Source organism: Anguilla anguilla, chromosome 5, assembly GCF_013347855.1.
Source record: "Anguilla anguilla isolate fAngAng1 chromosome 5, fAngAng1.pri, whole genome shotgun sequence".
Taxonomy (NCBI): Eukaryota; Metazoa; Chordata; class Actinopteri; order Anguilliformes; family Anguillidae; genus Anguilla; species Anguilla anguilla.
Window position 1 is genome coordinate 43,538,864 of NC_049205.1, and position 19,898 is coordinate 43,558,761.

At 38.6% G+C, this 19,898-nt stretch overlaps 1 protein-coding gene across 8 annotated transcripts in view; it reads right to left on the reverse strand.

The window, feature by feature from the left end:
• large2 (LARGE xylosyl- and glucuronyltransferase 2) overlaps positions 1-19,898 on the reverse strand; it is a 161,441-nt gene that overhangs the window by 52,998 nt on the left and 88,545 nt on the right. For 2 of the 8 annotated variants that reach the window (XM_035419454.1, XM_035419453.1), the window contains exon 1: positions 3,680-4,191. The exons of the other annotated variants lie outside the window; for them this stretch is intronic. The gene's annotated coding sequence lies outside the window, so the exon portion shown is untranslated. Of the gene's footprint in view, positions 1-3,679; positions 4,192-19,898 lie in introns of those variants that run through there. 8 annotated transcript variants of the gene reach the window in all.

Consider the following 19,898-nt stretch of genomic DNA (forward strand, 5'->3'; position numbering starts at 1 on the left):
TTGAGAATGCTTGCCAAATCAAAAAACTGCTGAGTAGAGTTGTATTGCACTTCATAACCTTTTAAAAACCTGAAATGCACAATATCTTTAACATGCGCCCGGTGGCGATACATATAAATAAAGGGGAAACGCTTGCGTCATTTTCTGCCTGCTTCACTAAACACTATTTTCCCACTCCTACCTCGGTTCTGCCTGAGTAGCCCTTAGCCATTGTGTGTGTCTATGAGCTGTAAACATGCACATAATTAAGGCTGTTCCCGTCTGGGGGAGTTAATAATGAAACCATTACCATGAGGAGAAAAGGCCTGAAACAGAAGGCTGCACCTGACCCGTCACCAAAAAGGGTTCAACTACGAGCACAGGCCACCAATTTAAGAGAGGGCACCTCAAACTGCAGACTGAGGCTTTCACGGATGCTGGTTTTAATCCCAAGCATAACTGCAAATCCTGAATTGTAACCAGATGTTAACGTTCTTTTAATTGACACTTTTAATATCTCTGTCGCATTATGCCACATATGAAAATGCTTGCATTGAAGATTGACTGTCCCATATCCACAACGCAGATTTTTTAATCAGTCAGATCAATTTTCAACGGCTGCTTTCATTTTCTGTAATGATCGGTATGACAAATGACTCCTTTAGTAAAGGTAACCTTTTCCAACTGATGAAATTAAGACTGACAGCTGAAATCCGTGGCATCCTAAATACTGAGTATAGACTCATTCTTGGAAATTTGGGAAGGCAAGCCTATAGTATCTCAACAAAAAACATTTTCAACGTACAAAAATGCCAAGTTACTCATGCATACAAAGTACTATCAATAAGTCATTAGTTAAAACCGGCTATACCTAGGCCTGTCGTTAAATGCATTGATATCAAAAAGAGGCCAAGTTACAATGAACAATATTGGCTTTCTTATCTCACAGAAATTAAACAAGCTATATTCAAAAGCCATGCCGGCCAGTGTTTCCTAAATTATTTCACTTGGCTCCTGTTTTTCATCTTATAATGTGAAGAGAATGTGGTCATTCAACCTGTATGTGTCATATGGCCTACATTGTAGTCTTTTAGCCGTCTGAGTCTTGAATAAGGTTGGGCACCAAAACCCGGTAGCACTATGGCATGTGTTTTCATGCAATCAGTACCTGCAGAACCAAATTGCAACGCATATTTTGGTGCTTCATTTCGGTGCTGTCTTCACTAATGTTATATTCGCTCTGTCGAAAAAGTCAGTGAGAGCAGGTACCATTAGCAAGCTAACTAACTTTAAATTCAGTCAAAATGCCAAAAGAGAAACTGTCTAAAGTGTGGCTGTATATTACTCAAAAGGATTTGAACAATGGGTCTTGCCTTTGCAATTACAAAATGATCTTCTGTTATGTTGTCATTTTCTGTGTATTTGAAAGAAGGTTCAGGGCACCATATCATTTTAAAAATATCATTGTAGGACCTGTATCACCAAAATCTAAACGATACCCATCTCTAGTAACGAAACAATATTATGTGGGATTTCCATATGAAATGATAAAGAACGCATTCCAGAAGTATAAATGAGCTTCCTACGGCTGTATAAAAAAGTTTTTTGGCAATTATTAGCTGCAAGCAAGCTTAGCTTCCACATAAAACAAAGATGGCAACCACCAAGTTTTAGATATGTTCCATTGGCTGAGAGAGCGTCACATGTCCATTTCCCTGCAATCGGCTACTTTGATCAGACTACTTTTATCAGATGTTGCTATAGGCATAAAATGTAGCAAAATGTTCAATGGGGAGAATGACTCCTTGTGGGACTGGAGCATTCGTGATGACAAAATCAGCAGGAAAAAAAACCTAAAATAACTAAAGTTTGGAGTTTTATTGTGCAGATGCATGAAGTTGTATCTGGATTCTGTGTGTGTACATCAGTTCAGGTAAGGTAAAATACACTTTATTGGACCCCTTGGGGGTAATTTGTCCTCTGCATTTGACCCATCCTAGTTACTCAGGAGCAGTTGGCAGCCACAGTGCAGCGCCCAGGGACCAACTCCATTTCTGAGGCCAGTGCCCTGGTCAAGGGCAATGGCAGGAACATGCCTAACCTGACATGCATGTCTTTTGGTTTGGAAGGAAACTGGAGTACCCAGACGAACACGGGCAGGGGGACTGTGATTGTTATGGTTATTTCTGTAGGAAACCCTCAAAAGTGCCAAACTCTATGCACTGTATAAGTATGGGCCAAGCCGTATGGAATACCTGCTATTCCAATGTGAAAACAATTTCAAGGAATAAAATAAAAGAACTCCAGCAGCCTTAATTGTGGTGGCAGTGCAGCATAATGGTAAGGGAACTGCACTTACAACTCCAAGGTTGTGGGTTTGATTGTCAGCTGGGGAGCTGCTGTTGTACCCTTGAGCGAGGCACTTAACCTGAATTGCTACAGTCAATATCCAACTGTATAAATGGATTTTATGTAAAAAATAATGCAACCTGTGTAAGTCGCTTCGGATAAGAACGTCTGCTAAATGTCTAAAATGTAAATGTTAATTGATCAAGAGATTGGCTGCAAAAAAAAAAAAAAAAACACACACAGCAGGGGCCCAGGACTGAACAGAGGGCCCATGATTTTTAAGCTACTGTTTTTTTCCCCCTTCACCTTTCTCTTTCCTGTAGGACATCCAAGCTTTAGTTGCTTTGTGCATTGGTGCCAAAGAACAATAAAATAAGCCACTTCTTCGGGATTGGACATCTTCAAATAAAGAAATGTTAGCAATAAATTTCACAAGACTCAGGGCATGTGATTCCCAGGCTGTGTTTATGTAACACTTGAGGCTTTAGAGGCGCCCCGGTGTTTCTCCATATCCCAAGCAAATGAAGTACATCAGCCGGGTTTTTATAGGACATACCTGGGGAATGAGGAGCGATTAGAACTCCCCACGTGCCACGCAAGCAGCCAGAGCGGCGATCGTTGCGGGTGATAAATATTTAAGCCGGCCCCCCTGACTTTGCGGGGGGAAATATTTACTGTTAGGTGAGCGTTCCTTTATCATCTTCAGGAGCGCCGGTGCACACGACTCACCGGGAACAGAGGACTAGACACCCCCACCCCCACCCCACCTCCCACCCCCACCCCCCTTCCTTCCTGCTTATCGCTGCAATAAAAGGAGGAACAGCCTATTTCCCCTTCAATAACTTTGCGCTGTCACACCTTCCCAGATGTTGATTGCATTTGAAGTTTTACTGAGGGTCAAGGGAGCTCGCAGTGGAGTCTGATAATTACAGAAGAGGTGGGGGCTACGGTATATAACGCAGCCAGGTTTCAAGTCATCTGGGAGCAAAAGCTTCTAAGAAAACAGAAACGGCTCAGAATGGGGACACTGTTGGGCTTATACATGATTCATGGTGTGACACTTGATTCATCTGGATAACCAGCCATGTGGCTGTCTATTTACAACATGACTAACTCACAACACGACACAAGCACCACAACGCAGGAGTTTTGCTAGCACAGTCACCAAAGCATACTACAGTAAGCTTTCAGCACTTTTGTTACTCATTCCTGAACAACTGAAAAAAAGGGGATTTGTGGGGCTACAGTCTTATTGGAGGGACTGTGACTTTTCTAGCACCTAGGTGTTTTGTTTTGAAATTACACAGAACGACATTACAGCAGACAACAGCAAGTCAGGGCTCACACTTACACAGCCTATCGAAACTTGGAGTTTTGGATCCGTAGTTTTCCCCCGCAGTCAGCTGAAAGAGAGCTTCCCAGTTTCCAGGAGAGTCCGGACCGAGCCAAATTCCCAGGTGAAGCCACCCGCCGTTTGATCTATCCCCACCTCGGCATGAGGTTAATGCTGGGTGTTAGCCGTAGATGCAGACCAGCGGCAATGAAACAAAGCAGGTCAAACTCTGTACAAATGTCGGCTTCCAGAGCAGAGGCAATGTTACCCAGGTTTGACAAAAAAACCTAGTATGCCGGTGTGAAAACAAACAACCCAAGATCAAGGAGGAGGAAGAAAAGAATCAGCGTAGGGTCTCCCCAGGCAGAAAACGCTGGCTGCTCATGAGCTCCAGAGAGCTGGTTCAGCAAATGGAGTAGGAGGAGAGCAGAAAAGAAGGAGTCTGGGGTTGTGGACAGCCAAACCCATGAGGCAGGTAGGACAGAGTAACCGCTGTCTCTCTCTCTCTCTGTCTCTCTCTCTCTCTCTCTCCCTCCCTCCCTCTTTCCACTTTCCAGCTGTATCAGCCTTTGAGGACACGCCGAAGGATCTGTGAGCACAGGCGTGCTCTTGAAGAGAAGCCAAAAGAGCTGTGATCACATTTGAAAGGGCTGCCACCTCCCCCATGAGCCTTAGCTCTGCCCCTTGGGCCCCAACCCCCTTTGACATGCCCAATGGGGAAGACCTATCCCAACTCCCCCGCTACCACCCTCCCCCAACATGACCCCTCCCCTCATTCAATTGCAGGTCAGATGTTGTAGTAGTGGTACGTACAAAGCAGCCTGATCCCACTCAGCAGAAGACAGAGAAAGTACGCTCACATTTGCTTGCACATAAACAAAGGAAAAATACAATTGCCAATCAATTCCAGTAACGTTTACGCCCACAAATACGATGGCAGTAAGTGGCCCAAATTGTCCTTCCTAGGCTCTTAAAATGTATTTTCATTTGCTAACCTGAAGGAAGGAGGTTAGAACTGCAATTCTCTTGCTGAATTATTTATATCCCTTGTTTTCTTAATTTTGTTGCCCCACAATAATCCCAAGGGCTATTTTACAGCTTCAATAATTTCTCTCAAGCATACAGGAGCCAGACCATGTAAAATATACTTTAAGAATATGCATTCCATTAAAACTGCATTCAGACACTTTCATAGTATTGCCATTGGAATCACAACACAATGCAAAGCATTGCAAATGCAGCAGATATGCAATGGTGCTAGCAAATGCAATACAACAATTGAAAGGAAATAATTGTAAGAATGGTCAGATCTATGCATTCAGCAATTATGGTGTAGAACACACAGAATTAAAATGCAGCTTGCAAATTAGCTTGACAATTAATTTATATTATGTTTACTATTTATATGTGCGTGTGTGTGCGTGTGTCTGTTTGTACACAGTGCAATATGTTAGGATATTGGCAGTAGGAATAATCTAGAAGTAGATGTGAAAACTGTAGGCTGGATTTGTTTAATTCCAAATGCTATTTATAAAAATAAAGCACTCTAACAATTCTAAGAATTCTAAGCTTCTTCATTCTGTCATGAAATACTCATAGAATGCACAATTTAATAATGCCACATCATTATTTCTACTTGCTTTTCTTTTTAGAACAATAACAATAATACACATTTTAGTTTGAAATCAGAGACAATCTGCTATGCTTTTGCAACCAAATCGCAAAATGAGGGAGTGAAACAGCTTGTTTATGTATGAAAAGTTTAGGCAGAATTTTTTGCTGTGCATTTAGGGGCAATGCGAAGGTTAAAGTAAAATCATTTAGTTCATTTCATGTTTCAGCTGAGTGAACTCAAGTGTGTGCTGCCAATGCATTCAGTTCAGGAGCAGTGTCATACTGTAGCTTACTGTGCGCAACAAATTCTCATTTCTTCTAAAATATGGACAAAGATTTTTCTTTTCTTGTACAGTACAGTAACAACACTAGTAAAATGCTCTGTCAGAACAAATGCAGCATTTGGCGACTAATATCATGTTAATAAAACGCAAGCAATTTCTGAATACTTGCAAATCATTTGATTCAATTTAACAAACTCCACATATGAAAATATATTGCCTATTAAAATAAAATCATCTGGGCTGGATGGTTTTCTTACAAGCAGATGTCACATTATATAAAACACAACGCTATAAAGAATTTAAAAAATTAAAATGATGAACAGAATGAGAATTGGTTTTGCATCAAAGTGATGGAAGTCAGTAACATGACCTTGGGTTGCTCTGAAAAGTACATAATACCTTTATTACTTTAAAGAGTGGTGTACATTTGTAGTACTGATATGCTCCCTCTGTTATTACTGCAAAGTACAGACAGAGAGAGAGAGTTTCCCATAACAAAATATTTCATTTGCAGAGCACATTCGCTGCCATAGTTCCAGATGATGAAGGTAATTCAAATGAGCTTGTGTTAAAGGCTTCATATGGCTTTATGCCCTGTACCAGCAAGGATAGTTTTCATGGTGCTGAACCAATTGCTGTCCAAGCCCATCCCAAACCAGGCTCTTACTCTCTCTGTCTGTCTCTCTGTCTGTTGTCTGTCATCTATATCCACCTTTTGTCCTTTGCCAACTTTTTCTTTGGAATGACCGAAAGGCATTATGCTCAAGCAGACAAATGTGGATGCTTGAAGGGAGGATACTTCAAGTTCTATGGCTGCATACCAGGTGAAGTACTCTTTGTTTAAGTAATGTACCCTGGTTTCTCAAACGTACTGCACACCAAACCTCCACCCCCCCCCTCCACACTCCTACCTTACCCATCCATCACACCATGTTTCTCTCCCCTTCAGACCATGCATCTGTCCTGTTTGTAAACAGCTGTTCAATGAGAAAGTAGAGTATTGACCCCACCCCCCAACCCCCAGCAGTGGCTGGTAGCTCTAAGAGTAGGTAAGGGGGTTTAGGGTTGTGCAGTGACAGCTGGGACCATAATGGAGACCAAAGTACATTTCCTTGATACTCGATGAAACAAAGCTCCAACCAACTCCGACAGAAGGAGGGTGGATAGAGCTTGCCCTGGTCTGTGACAACACTCCTACCCCATACTGCTGATAAATTTTTCATGATTTCTCTAATGTAAGTCTTTCAAACTACACAGGAAAGAAGAAAGTGCACTTCAGAGGCCAGACAGAAGTCTATATGTACTCCACTGGATACAAATGCAAAACTGAAGTGTACTTGCAAACACATATTTGCATATATATTCACTGAGGATGAGCATAAGAAGTCATAATTGGCAATAATGGGCAGCCAAACCAACAAGAGTCTACTAACGCTAGGAACTATACATATGTGGAAATTATGAAGTACTACATGCAGCCTCAGAATGTATTTTGCTCGTGAAGTCATTCACCATTCTCAACATTCAGTATCACTGTGGAATTCAAAAGAAGTCCCCTGGAAATAATGCCTGGAGAAACTAAATTGTTGTTGGCAGTTAAAGACCTTTTGTATTGACATCTTAGGAAATATTGTACAGGCAAAAACTAAATATGACATGCCATTTTGTCAGTCTAAAAAGGATTCAATGGGAATCAGTATTCAATGGGAAGCACTGATACATAATTTATATTCATCATGAAAAAGATGGAAAAGCTTTGAGGTATGTTCAAAGATCTATAAGTCACAAACTTTAAGGACAGCATGTACGATCCCCTACCCTGCTTGCTATGCCTGCAAGCCATACAGCATATTAATATGAGGCAAAAAAGTCAGTGATTATGAAAAAATAATGGGGAAGTATATGGAATAATTGCTACAGAAAAAAAAAAAGTTTTTGTGTCCCAGCACTTCACAACAAAGTAGAATACGGTGCATTTTAGATGTTTCTGAATGAGCTGAATGTTGCTGGCATGCAAGTGCTATGAGCCTTTCAAGGTCAGACCGTAACAAGAAAAAATTGAGGAAAAATTGTGGAATTGTGAAATCAATGTGTGTACTGTAAATGGGCGAGCAACTATAGCAGCTAACAATTTAACCCAAAAAGCCCATCTCATCTTCAAATGTTTGCTAGGTATGGAACAGCTTTAAATGCTGAGTTTTTGGGACACTATGTCTGCCGACTGAAACCAAGAGTCTGAATAGTGCATCCCCACAGAGATTTAAAATTTCACCAACAGTTACCTGCAGAAATAACAAAGGAAAAATAGCAAAGCAAAATAACAATGGTCCTGATGGAGGTGCAAGAAATGTTAGCCTAACTCAATTAGCAGTTAATTCATGGAATCTGTTTCATAAACCCATAGTTCAACAAACACATTAGCTTCATGGTTACTCACTTTTTAAACTTTACAATAGCCTCTAAGCATGTCAAACCTATGTACCTTGACAGTTCTTTGACAGTAAATCTAGTATTGTCTTTTCTAAGATTGTTTGGAAATATGTCTGTGTATATTGTTGTCAAATGTCAAGTGTCTAATTTTTATCATGTAAAGATGCAGAATGACGTAACAGTTAGCCAGTTTTGGCTGTGAAATTTTAAGGTCGGGTAACAACTAGATAGTGAGGATGAGAGTAAAGAGGAGTTCTAGCTACAAAGAAGCAAATCAGAATGCCTTATAGTGAAACTCAGAAAAGAGAAAATGGATGAATTGATGGCTTTTTAAAAAAGCAGTCGCTGACTCAACTGTGGCAAAATATCTGGCCTACATAAGGAATATCGATAACCTTCGCCTCTCAACTGCTGTTGTTCACACACTGCAGTATCTTAAATAGCGAAAATGCCAATTGTGAAATACTAATGATTACCTTCAGATGAGGTGTACAGGCTACTGTACTGCCGTGACAGCTGTTCACCGTGACAACAGCAGACTGTTCATTTTAAATGAACCGCTAAATTTAAATGAATCAAGAACTACATGAGAAGAATGATAGGGCAGGAGCGACTGAATGAACTGGCTATACTAGCAAGAACACAAGAGCTCGGGAGCAGAACTTGAAGGAGATTTCTGATGATTTTACACATCAGAAATCTCCTGGTCGAATGCCCTTCAAATTAGTGAGTAGATAAAGTTCTTTTTAAGAAACTTTGCAAACTTTGGTAAAGTGAATGCACCAGATAATTTTCTAGCTCCAAAACTGTTAGTAGGGTGGGGGAGGTTGTGTTGGAGCAACCACAGCTCTAAAACAGGTCACGGTTGAATCTTTTTCATCTTGAAAATTGCTTACTATGGATAAGAAATGGGTTGTATGGTGATTTTTTTTATGATCCCCCAAATGCAAAATCAACGAGGTAATCAAAATCTACGAGCACTGAGCAAAATCCAATAAGAGAGTCTCCACCTGTGAATGGCAAAGCGCACCTTTTTAAAAGCAAATAACCGGAGATGGAAATGGCCAGTCTGATGACTAACTGGAAGAAAATCAGAGACAGTCACACACGCTGCACAGACAAACAAATGCAATCACAAAATTTATGCCATAATACAAGAGATTGTGAGGATGGATGAAATAGTGATGAATAATTAATTATTAAGTAATTAATTAAAGCAAATAATCAAAGTTTCCACCTGATGAAAACATACTGCTCTTGTATGCCCTGCCTAGCCTATTTTTCTGAGGTTTGTAATAAATAAATTACATTTTGAAAATACAGGTAAAGTTAACAAGTTTTGAAAAATACAGACAAGGACAGTTTCAGTTCTAGATGAGCGTCTGCCAATAAATAATTTGGGATGTTTTTTGAAGGACAGATATTGTTAATGTTAACTCTGATGATGACGTGTTTGGTAACATTTGAAAAATAGCTAATAGTAGCCAAATGTTAGGGTATTATATGATAAGCTTCTGAGCTAATTAGGTATATTATGTACAAAAACAAGTAATGGAGACAGCACATGAAAAAGCAAGCACAGACAGCCATGGTTTATTTAAATTCAAGAATGCCTAAACAGGGGGTTGGACATACGTCTTTTACCCAGAAAGCTAGCTAGAATTTCAACTTTTAACATACTGTGGAATTTTAATTGACCAAGGATCTAATAACTTTATCAGCTATCTCCTAAAATAATTAGCAAATAATCACTATAATAATGTACATAATGGAATGTTCTCCAAATACGTTTTGAGCCATTGATCACCCACATATAATCTGCCAATCAGTCATATACTCTAGAAACATCTTCCAACAGCTCCTTCTCTGCCATATTTTTTCTTATTTCATACAGATGGTACTTATCAGAGTACACAGTCGATTTTTAACCATGCTTGGCATAACTGCAAAGTGATTAACAAGTTAATTACAATGGTACAGAATTAATTCTTTTTCCAGATACAACAAAGATACAGTATAAGTTCAGTACAGTGTGTTTTTTTTTTGTATCTACTGAATCTAATAGACACGCTTAGCTAGAAAATGGAATAGACATTTACTGCATTTAGATTTCAATGAATAATGATTCAATATGGCTAATTCGGACTGTTCCAATTAAGTACCTGCTCAATGACACCCCTTATAAGGGGAGCATGAAAAACACTAGCATGAAAGTTCCTTTATTAACACAAGACCATTCAAAACTGCTGTAACAATGATCGATACCACCAATTCAAAATGTTGAACCTGACTGAACCAAGGAGCAAAGCTTACTTCTGATTAAATCGGAATGGGAAAGGAGAAACATTATACAGAGAAGTAGGGCCCAGGGTATAAGAAAATTTGAAGGGATCTCATATCTCCAGTAACTGTGTGCATTAGGGATGTATCCTTTCACATTCAGCATGCCACTGGGGGAAGAAAAAAGGACTGAGCCTATGTCAAGTCACTGACGTAAGAAAGAAATACTGTTTTCTAAAACTTACAGTCCTAAAGTCTTAAAATACCCCTGGATAAATATAGTACACACAGGAAGCATTCAAAACCAGACCATCAGCTATTGAGTGCTCCCTGTCACTGTACTGCTCTACATGCTTTTTTTCCTTTCAAAGAAACCACAGACTTGACATTCCCAAACTGAACCGTCATCTCCAAGACTTAAGCATTCTTATAAATGGCTGCAAAAACCTGAAATCAACCTGGATTTAGTACAATGAAGGATCAAATATTTGAAGAAGACGTTTCAAATCCATTACATATGTAAAGCTCTGAATTCAGACAGGCAGCAGTGACTCAGACGGGCAGTGGTGAATCTATTAAAAGCAGTAAAAGTAACCAAACAAGTTTCCGTTTATTTGTCTCATATTTGAGGATGACTTGTGAAGTCTTACTATGCCATAAAAATCGGAGAATCGTTTTGGAAATAGCAGATTGAATAAATGAATGAATCATGGATCAAGCAGATCCTCATCCTGGAATACACAAACAGCTACCCACAATCAGTATGTGGCTTGAAAAGTTTAGTGCAGCTGTGCACACAATAGAGTTGGTTAACAAGGTTTATTGAAATACACAAAAATGGCTATATCTGGTTAATGTAAAAATAAACCTATATCTCATGTTTGTATGCTGAAGGTTGACAGCCCCACCTGGTGTTAAGGAGGATACCAGGAGCTGGTGTGGTGAGGCTGCTTGGTAAGCAAGGTAAAAGTACATGACAATACAACAAGCCAAATAAAGAGGGTAAAATTACTTTTAACAATATGCTAGGAATAACAATCACTATCTCAAAGAATTCTTTTACTCTACTGTTTGACATTCTTTTTGGAGATCTGGATCATTTTCCACGGTTGAACTGCAGAAGCAGTATCATTATGCTTTCTCAGTAAAGGTAATTCCTTTGGTTTGAAAAATAAAACACAATGGCTACACATACAGCCATTAGGAACGGACGTTGTACATCTGAAAGTTGTTATCACAGCCTACAGCAGGTGGAAAGTACAAGCATTTAAAATTAGGTACTAAGGGAGCAAATAATAAATAAAAAGGAAAGCCCACACTAAAACTACAACCTCCATTAACCCTTGATCTGTACCTTATAGCTGATTTTCTCTAACGTCAACACAACTGTGTGTGCATAGAAAACCCAAACACTCTTACAGTATATGCAAGAATGCATACACACAAGTGCACACACACACACAAACGCATACATCTAACACACATGTACACATGCACAAACTTCTAATTTGATTCTCCCATATACGATAAAGCAATAACTCAGAGCAGCTACATATGGATCACTCCAACATGCTGCTAGAGCAGTGAACCATTAAAGAATCAAATAAACAGGATTTAGTGGTTATTTGCAGGGAATTGGTTTAAAAAAAGGTTGCCCGTGTGATTATGCATGTGTATGTGTACAGTATGCATGTCTGTGTGTCTGCACATGCATGGATATGCATGCATGTGTGAGGAAAGACCTTTAAATATGATAACAGAGGGGCTCAATGACCCCTCACCCATCCTTATATATATAAAAGTAAGCAGCACATATGTTGCTACATGGAACTGCTGAACAGGAGTCAGAACGCAATAAGTCATTTAATTCACACATCGACAGACCTTGCTGTTGCCAAAGACAGGATCAGAAATGTCTAACTGTGTAGGAGGTTGGAGTCCGCACCCTCATGCTGAGAAATCTCTTGTAATCCTATGTCATCCTGATAGTCTGATATACAGAGAGCTCCATAATGTTTGGGACAAAGGAATATTTTTTATTTATTTGGCTGTACTCCATAATTTTAGATTTGTAATATAACAACTGTGGTTAAAGTCCACATTCTCAGCTTTTATTTTAAGGCATTTTTACATACTTTTGGTTTCCTCATGTAGAAATTACAGCAGTTTTTATACAAATAGACTCCAAAGGCTATCAAAGGCCTAGAATCAGAAACACCACCTGTGAAGTCACTTGAACCTAACATTATGGTGCCCTGAATTGGGGCAGGGTGGAGGGGGGTATGTATTAAAAGGATCTGTAATTTCTACATGGTGAAACCAAAATATATGAAATATATGAATACCCTTCAGTAAAAGCTGATAATCTGCACTTTAACCACATGGAAATTGTTCGATTATAAATCTAATTGGGCACACAGCCAGATCAAGAAAAAATATACTCAGAGACCTGGGTCAAATACATATTTGTTTTGGATTCAAATAGCAATTTTCTGTGCTCTACTGATCTTGCCTGGTGTAATTGAGCCTGCCAATATGACCAGAAAGTAGGGTTTGCACTTTTTGAGAGTATTTAATTGGTTCCAATACACCAGACAAGATCAGTAAAGCATAGAATAGTATTTGAATCCAAAATAAGTATGTGTAAGGTGTGAATTATATATATAATTATATATATATATATATATATATAGTAGCATCCCACAATTCACCTGCATTATAACACGAGAAACAAGAGTTTGGATATAATGAAGTCCCATGCGCCCAAGACAAAACAAACCCCCCCAAACATAATACAAACACATTTATTACAAAGGGATACACAAAACAAACCAAAATCTTAAAGAAATACAATAAGTTGTAGGTGTTGGACAGGAAACAAGGCAGGCCAAAGTACGGCCAACAGAGGACTACTACCGCTGATGTAACATAAATAGTTATTCTTTTCCCGAAGAAAAACAGAATGGCGAGTCTCCTACAGGATTCCTACTCCGGCCAAAAACCAAAAAGTGCAATTAAAAAGAACAGAGCAACACTACCCGTCCATGGCAACACCATGCAAAAATACTGAAAAATCAGGCAGTGAACACAAAAACCACCAACAATCAAATAACTATACAGTCTACACCAAATGTAGCCACAGCCACAAACATTTGTTCAGATTCCCCTCCTTCACCTGCAACAGGGCTTATGTAAGGCCACGGGCAGGTGGAGGCAACTCAGCAGCTTATTAAGGTGGAGGTCCAAATCAGGGACAGAAATGCACTGCATCACCAGCAGGGGGCAGTAAAGTCACCACAGTCCATAACATATATATATATATATATATATATATATATATACAGCTTGTTTATTTAGTTCAAAGACAAGCAGTAGCATTTTCACTGGTGCGATTCTACCCTGCTGGTGACGAACATCTGAAGCCAGGTTTGGTGACCTGACGTGGGAGTGTGCCGGAATGCTGAAGCAGATGGACACAGCGATGGGGGCAGATGGTAATTTATATTCACTCTCAACATGGCATCTCATTACTGGCACCCTAGATTGAGTCTCCTCAATTAAAGAAAAAAACAGATGCATTCGGAATATTGCTGCTCAAAGTCCAGGACCAGAGCATTTTTCCTCGTACTAGAGAGCGAGAAATTGCGTGAGTCTTCACAGGATATTGGCATTTTCAGTATGGCATAGGATGTTTCAGTGTGAGTGATACCTACTTTCTTTTGTGGCTGCCTATTTATAGTTGCGAAACTGTCGATCTGCATGCTATCAATAACAATCAGTCGGTCTTATTAAAAATAAAAAGGTGATTGATATAAATAAAGCGGACAAGCCAAGCAATTACAAATCAACCTCATAATGCATTTCTACTCCATGTATGCTGGTTGGTTTGTTCAGTCATTTTTAAGGTTAATGAAAAATTAAGCAAAATTTCTAATTATAAATACAAGCCAAACTATGATAAACTAAACAATGAACAATGTTTTAGAGCATAGCCCAAAGTCAACTTATAATCCTTAAAGCCCAATGGCTGTGAAACTAGATGCCAGCATCTAACAATAACATTGACTTAAATTATTGCTTGAATATGCATTAATTTACTATGTTTTTGGATGCTTTATGTGTATCAAAGAATATAACTTTTTTTTGTCTCCATCATGAATCTAGCTATTGATAGATTTTCTGTAGCTGGAATGCGTTGTAATGTTTGCTGACAGTATCAGAGTCTGGTTAAAAGAAGAAATGGCCCAGTGGCTAATTTAATGGTCTTCATTTCATTTATTTCCAGCATTCCATCATCCAAAAAAGCGGCAACAAAAGCAGGCCAGAAACGGATCTAGTCAAACGTTTCACCTGGCGCAATGAAACATATTACTATGTTTGACACACGTACACATTACATATTTACATGGTACACTGAACGGTATTTTGGTGATGAAGCAAAATAGTGTAGTTTTTTGTAGACTGCATGTCTCTAATCTGCCTACATCAGCTAGTTGTACAGTCCTTTGATAGAGTAGTTGCAGTGGTTTAGCTGGTGTATCGCAGTGTGCTGACTATACGGGTTTCAGAAGATGTTCCCATGCGAACTGTCAACCCCCCTCCCCCAGAAATAATGTCACTTTATAACTGTTACGTAGCTGTACTCCAAGATCTGTTCTTTTATAATGTTATAATTCTAAAATGAATTTGTGAAGCACTATAAATTATATTTTGTAAATACAGAAACTTTTCACCATCTACTCTAAGTGCTAGGCTGCACAGACCATCATAATGATCTATTGTCTATTGATGAAAACCAACTCACAAATATGGCAGTACCTCCAGAGATTTGTGCTGTAGTCTGTACCCAAACATTAGCCACTGCAGTTTGCAGGCCAAAAACAAGAACAAGCCCTCAGTCGGCCGTTATACAGTCTCTGGTGAACAGATAAGATGAGAACAGAAACTGAAGACAGTTTGCCAATATGTACTTTCATTCTATTTAAGAACTTTTTTTCCCAACAACGTAAGTATTGGCTAACTGTCACTATAATATGGAAAAATAATACCACTAAATGTCATCCGCTGCAATATGGTTGAACTTGCCGGAATAAAAACGGCTTTGGCTGAAACAGGACTTTCTCCAGCTTTCAAACAGGAGATTTGTTTTCCCTGGCACATTTCCCCGCTGTTACTGAACAAGGGAGAGGAGAAAGTCTTTGTTTACCTTTCCGTACGGTTTCTAAGATTAAGGCAGTGCCGGAAACGATGACTTTGGTTAAATAAAACCCCTAATTGATTGCATTTAAAAAAGAAAATTTAAATGGGATTAAAGAGAGGGACAATGGGTTACATTGTACACAACTATTTTACTTTAATTACAGGTCTGTAACAAATCAATTTTGGCTTTTCTGTTTCTCTAGCAAAGTCCCCAAGAGGTTCAGATAAAGGAATGCAATCACGGCCTTGAACAACAGGACAAATTAATGTTCAGGGATTTTACTCAAACCATCCTAGTTCCCAGGTGCTAATAAAATTCATCAGAAGCAAATTTGAACGCTTTAAATAAATCAGGGGTGTAATTAACAGCATTAGATCCACAAAGCTATAACATGATTGCAGAACGAAAGATGTGAACCAATACTTCCACGGCACCATCCTGCTTTGAAGTCTGGGTGCAGGGGAGAGTAAATATTCTTTGAAGTGCAAATCAAGTCATACATACAATTATAGTAAAACACAATTATGTGAAGTCATTCAATGACTTCAGGTACATTGCGTGTACAACTCAACAGCCCTAAAATGCATTCCAATCAATCAAGTTATTTGTTTGCAGTCAGTGTCTCTGGGCCAAGACTTGCGTATACATTAGTTGTGATGACACGTACCCATGAATTATATTACCCATGACTTAAACCTGAAAACACTTTCTACCTTTCTCTAAAACTCTGATAGATATGATTTCCAAAAGGATTCTGTGAAGTGCTTGATCCCCAAGAGAATCTCACCATTTGTTTGTTCAGTTAACATACTGAAACCCAGTGAAGTTACAGAATCATTGTTTTCTCATGTATATATTCTCACTGTTTTACATTTCAATAACATCCAGGTTTATTATTGTAGTAAATACCAGCCTATTAATAACACATTGTATACAAATAATACATTCACCATGCTCATTTTCTCGCTATAAGACACTTCAGAAAGATGTGAAGGGTTAGGGTTAGTGATGAATACCCTCTATTTTCTGCCAATTTCACCCTTTTCACACCTCTTTAAATGAATCGGTGTGGGAAGACCGTCAAGTGCGGTCGGTAGGACAGCTAACTCACAACCCATATACAATTCCCCCTCTGTGACTGAGGCTTGGATCCCCATGATAATTTCTGTACTGTGATCTCAATCAACTCTCTCTGCTTTCTGTCCCAGATGAATAAAGTGAAAAAATACAGAAGGAGGCAGGACTTACTTAAAATAGAAAAGGGTGTGTTTGCTCTATCATATCTGTCATATATTTTTTCAACCCTCCTTTCACTCTTATCATTTCATCGATACCATGAGCCATGTACATAGTAAACTGACATTTCAAAAAGCCAACAAACCTTAACAGTTATTCATGTGGTAACTGGGTCAGAGAAGTTGCTCAGTGTATTAAAATAAAATATGCATTTGATGAACAACTCAAGCAGGAGATGTGCCTCCTACTGTATACTACAAGGAGGCTGGATTTGTGTTCATTAGGGCTTATCCAGGATTTTGAGAGATTATAGTAACTATTAAAATTTCTAACAGTAACACCCCATAACCTGTATATTTCAAGCAGGGATTTGATTTTGGCTAAAGTAAAAAAAAGTTCAGAAAAGTTATTAAATAACAAATTTCTGATGACAGAAAGACATTTAGGGTACAAAAAAATGTTTCTGGGTATTTTGAACTAAATCATGAGAATGCTGATTTTAAACACATCCCACTTAACTTGCCTGTCCCAAAATGAGGGCCTGTCACTTTTTTCCCAGGATGTCACCCCTAAAGAGATCCATACATACATCCATCCATTATCTGTACACGCTTATTCCTGGAGCCTATCCCAGAATGCATTGAGCAAGAGGCAGGAATACACCCTGGACAGTTTTGCAGTCCATCACAGGCCACACACACACCATTCACTCACAAACCCATACCTAGGGGCAATTTAGGCTCTCCAATTAACCTAACCTGCATGTCTTTTGACTGTGGGAGGAAACTTCATTACCCAGAGGAAACTACACGGACATGGGGAGAACATGCAATTATGATGTGGTCCTCTCCTAATGACAGGAGCTGTTCAGTCCAGGAGCGCTTCTCTTTTGGTTTCTGCACAAGCTTTTTGGCTTTGCACAAAAACCTGGCCTAAATACTCTTAAAATGTAACTCTGTGACTACCGTTAAGTTAACACATAGCTTAGATTTGAATGTCAACCCATTCCTTCTTTATTTGGACATAAAAACCTGTCAGTAGTAATGAGGGCATGGCAAAATGCACAAGCTTTCAATAATGTGTGCAGAAATAAATACCACAATATAAAGAGCAACTAAATAAAAAACTAAACTTTTGTGATATGTGGTGTTGTTCAAGTATTTGGAATTCTTGAAACTTGGAATTCAATTAAACAAAAGGAACAGTGCTTAAAACAAAGTGAAACATTAGTGAGACATTCAGCCAGCCAAACCATTGATTTTATAATTGGTTTGTTTTCTCCATTGGCTAACAGACTGACTTAACAAAAACAAGCGCTCTACAAATAAAAATGCATTCTTTCAGCCGATAATTTGTAAAGCTCTCTCTTCTCCCATACTCTAGATTTCATACCATTATCCATGCCTTGATAAGGAAATTAGAGATGCAGTCTTTGACCAGTCTTTTGAACTTTTGAAGGAAAAAAATAGGCAAGACAGGAATACATTCTCTGTCCTCATTAATGTTGATAGTAAAACGTGTTCACTTCCTTCTGAGCCATAATGTCTTCTCCGACCTCAATACATCAGTCTGGAATCACAAGCAAGGGCAGGGAAAATATTATTTGTGTTGAAAAATAATTACAGCTGATTCATTAAAGATCTCATTTATATGGAGACAATGGGCCTCATTCAGGAAACGTGTATGATCATATTTGATTGTAACTGGGCATACAAATATTTCCACATGCATTTCGGAATTCATCATTTTTCTTCTTTCTGAATTTGTTTTTTGGTACCATCACAACCTATACACGCATTTTCAATTCTGATTTCAATTTTGGTTTAGTTTTGGGCTTGCTAGTTTTAGTTTAGTTTTTACTTTTTTTCCCAAAACTCTCATTAAAATTTTTTATTTCAGTTAGTTATGTTTTTTCACACTTAGTTTTCATCTTAGTTTATGACTTCCACCTTGTCGGAATCACATGTAATTCTCTTTGTTTACTGAAAAAAAGTGATTGAGGATGATGATTGATATATAAAGACTAGTGTGCAGCCAAACCCAACACTAGGCAGTGGCATACATGCTGCTAATCATGCCTTGGGGAGAGAGTGTGTCTTTAGGGACTGCACAGATACGTTTGCAGAGAGTGATGAATTGCTGATGTTTGCACATGACCCTGAAGTCAGCACACCTTTTATAGGATTGCTAGGTTGTTTCCTTATGCTAATCAGCATGAACAGGCATGCTCATCCAATTTACGAACAAACAGCGTTCCATCTCTTATACACATTGAATACGCACAAAAACAAAGGTCTCTGCATGTTTCATGAATCCCACGTTTCTTGAGAATGAAAGTAAGAATTTAGGAAAAGATTTGTGAATAAGGCCCTATCTTTCCATGGTCAGTTCACATCACTGCTGAGACTGTATTGTGGATGAAACCCAAGGATCAACAAGGTTGAGTGCAATGCAGTGGCATATGTCTAAAATTGAAATGATGAGGTTAATATGAGGTTTTTAAAATTGGCAGGGTTTAAAATCTTTATGGAGGCTCAGAGGATCCAACTCCAGTAATACCATACCAGCAGAAAACTACGGGAGAGAATTATATCCTATCTGATCCCTGTCATGCATTAGAGATTTGTGTACTATAATCCACGAACTAGATCCATGTACTAGATCTATGTACAGGATCCATGGTTTTCCCCTGTGCAATCCAGAAAACAGCTTCTTTCAAAAATATTTTGCCATGCCTGAGAGACACGGTGGCCTAATAGAAATATTTTTAACATCCAAATATATGAACTTTGTCTTTTGTGGCTAGCAGCTCCAGCCTTTTGATTCCAGTCCTGCTGAGACAAAAATTTCTTGTTTTATCCTTTATTTCACCAGGAAGGTTGCTTGCATTCTGTTGTTCCATTGTTCTAAAACAAATGATGGATTCTCCCAAAGTCACAGGACTATAAATCTTAAATTTATTTTGCAGTATGTTCCAAAACCAGGGTGTATTATGACTAAAAGCTATCATAATTTCATCAATGATCAATGAACTTGATAATAATTTGTGAAATGTTGTTGAAGCATAACTTCAAGTTTCTTTGAGTTATAATTTTTTCCTACCCACAATAATAATAGAATTATCAGTAATGGTACACATTGTATTAATGCCAAATAATCCCAGCTTGAAAGAAATACATAAATATAATCTGCT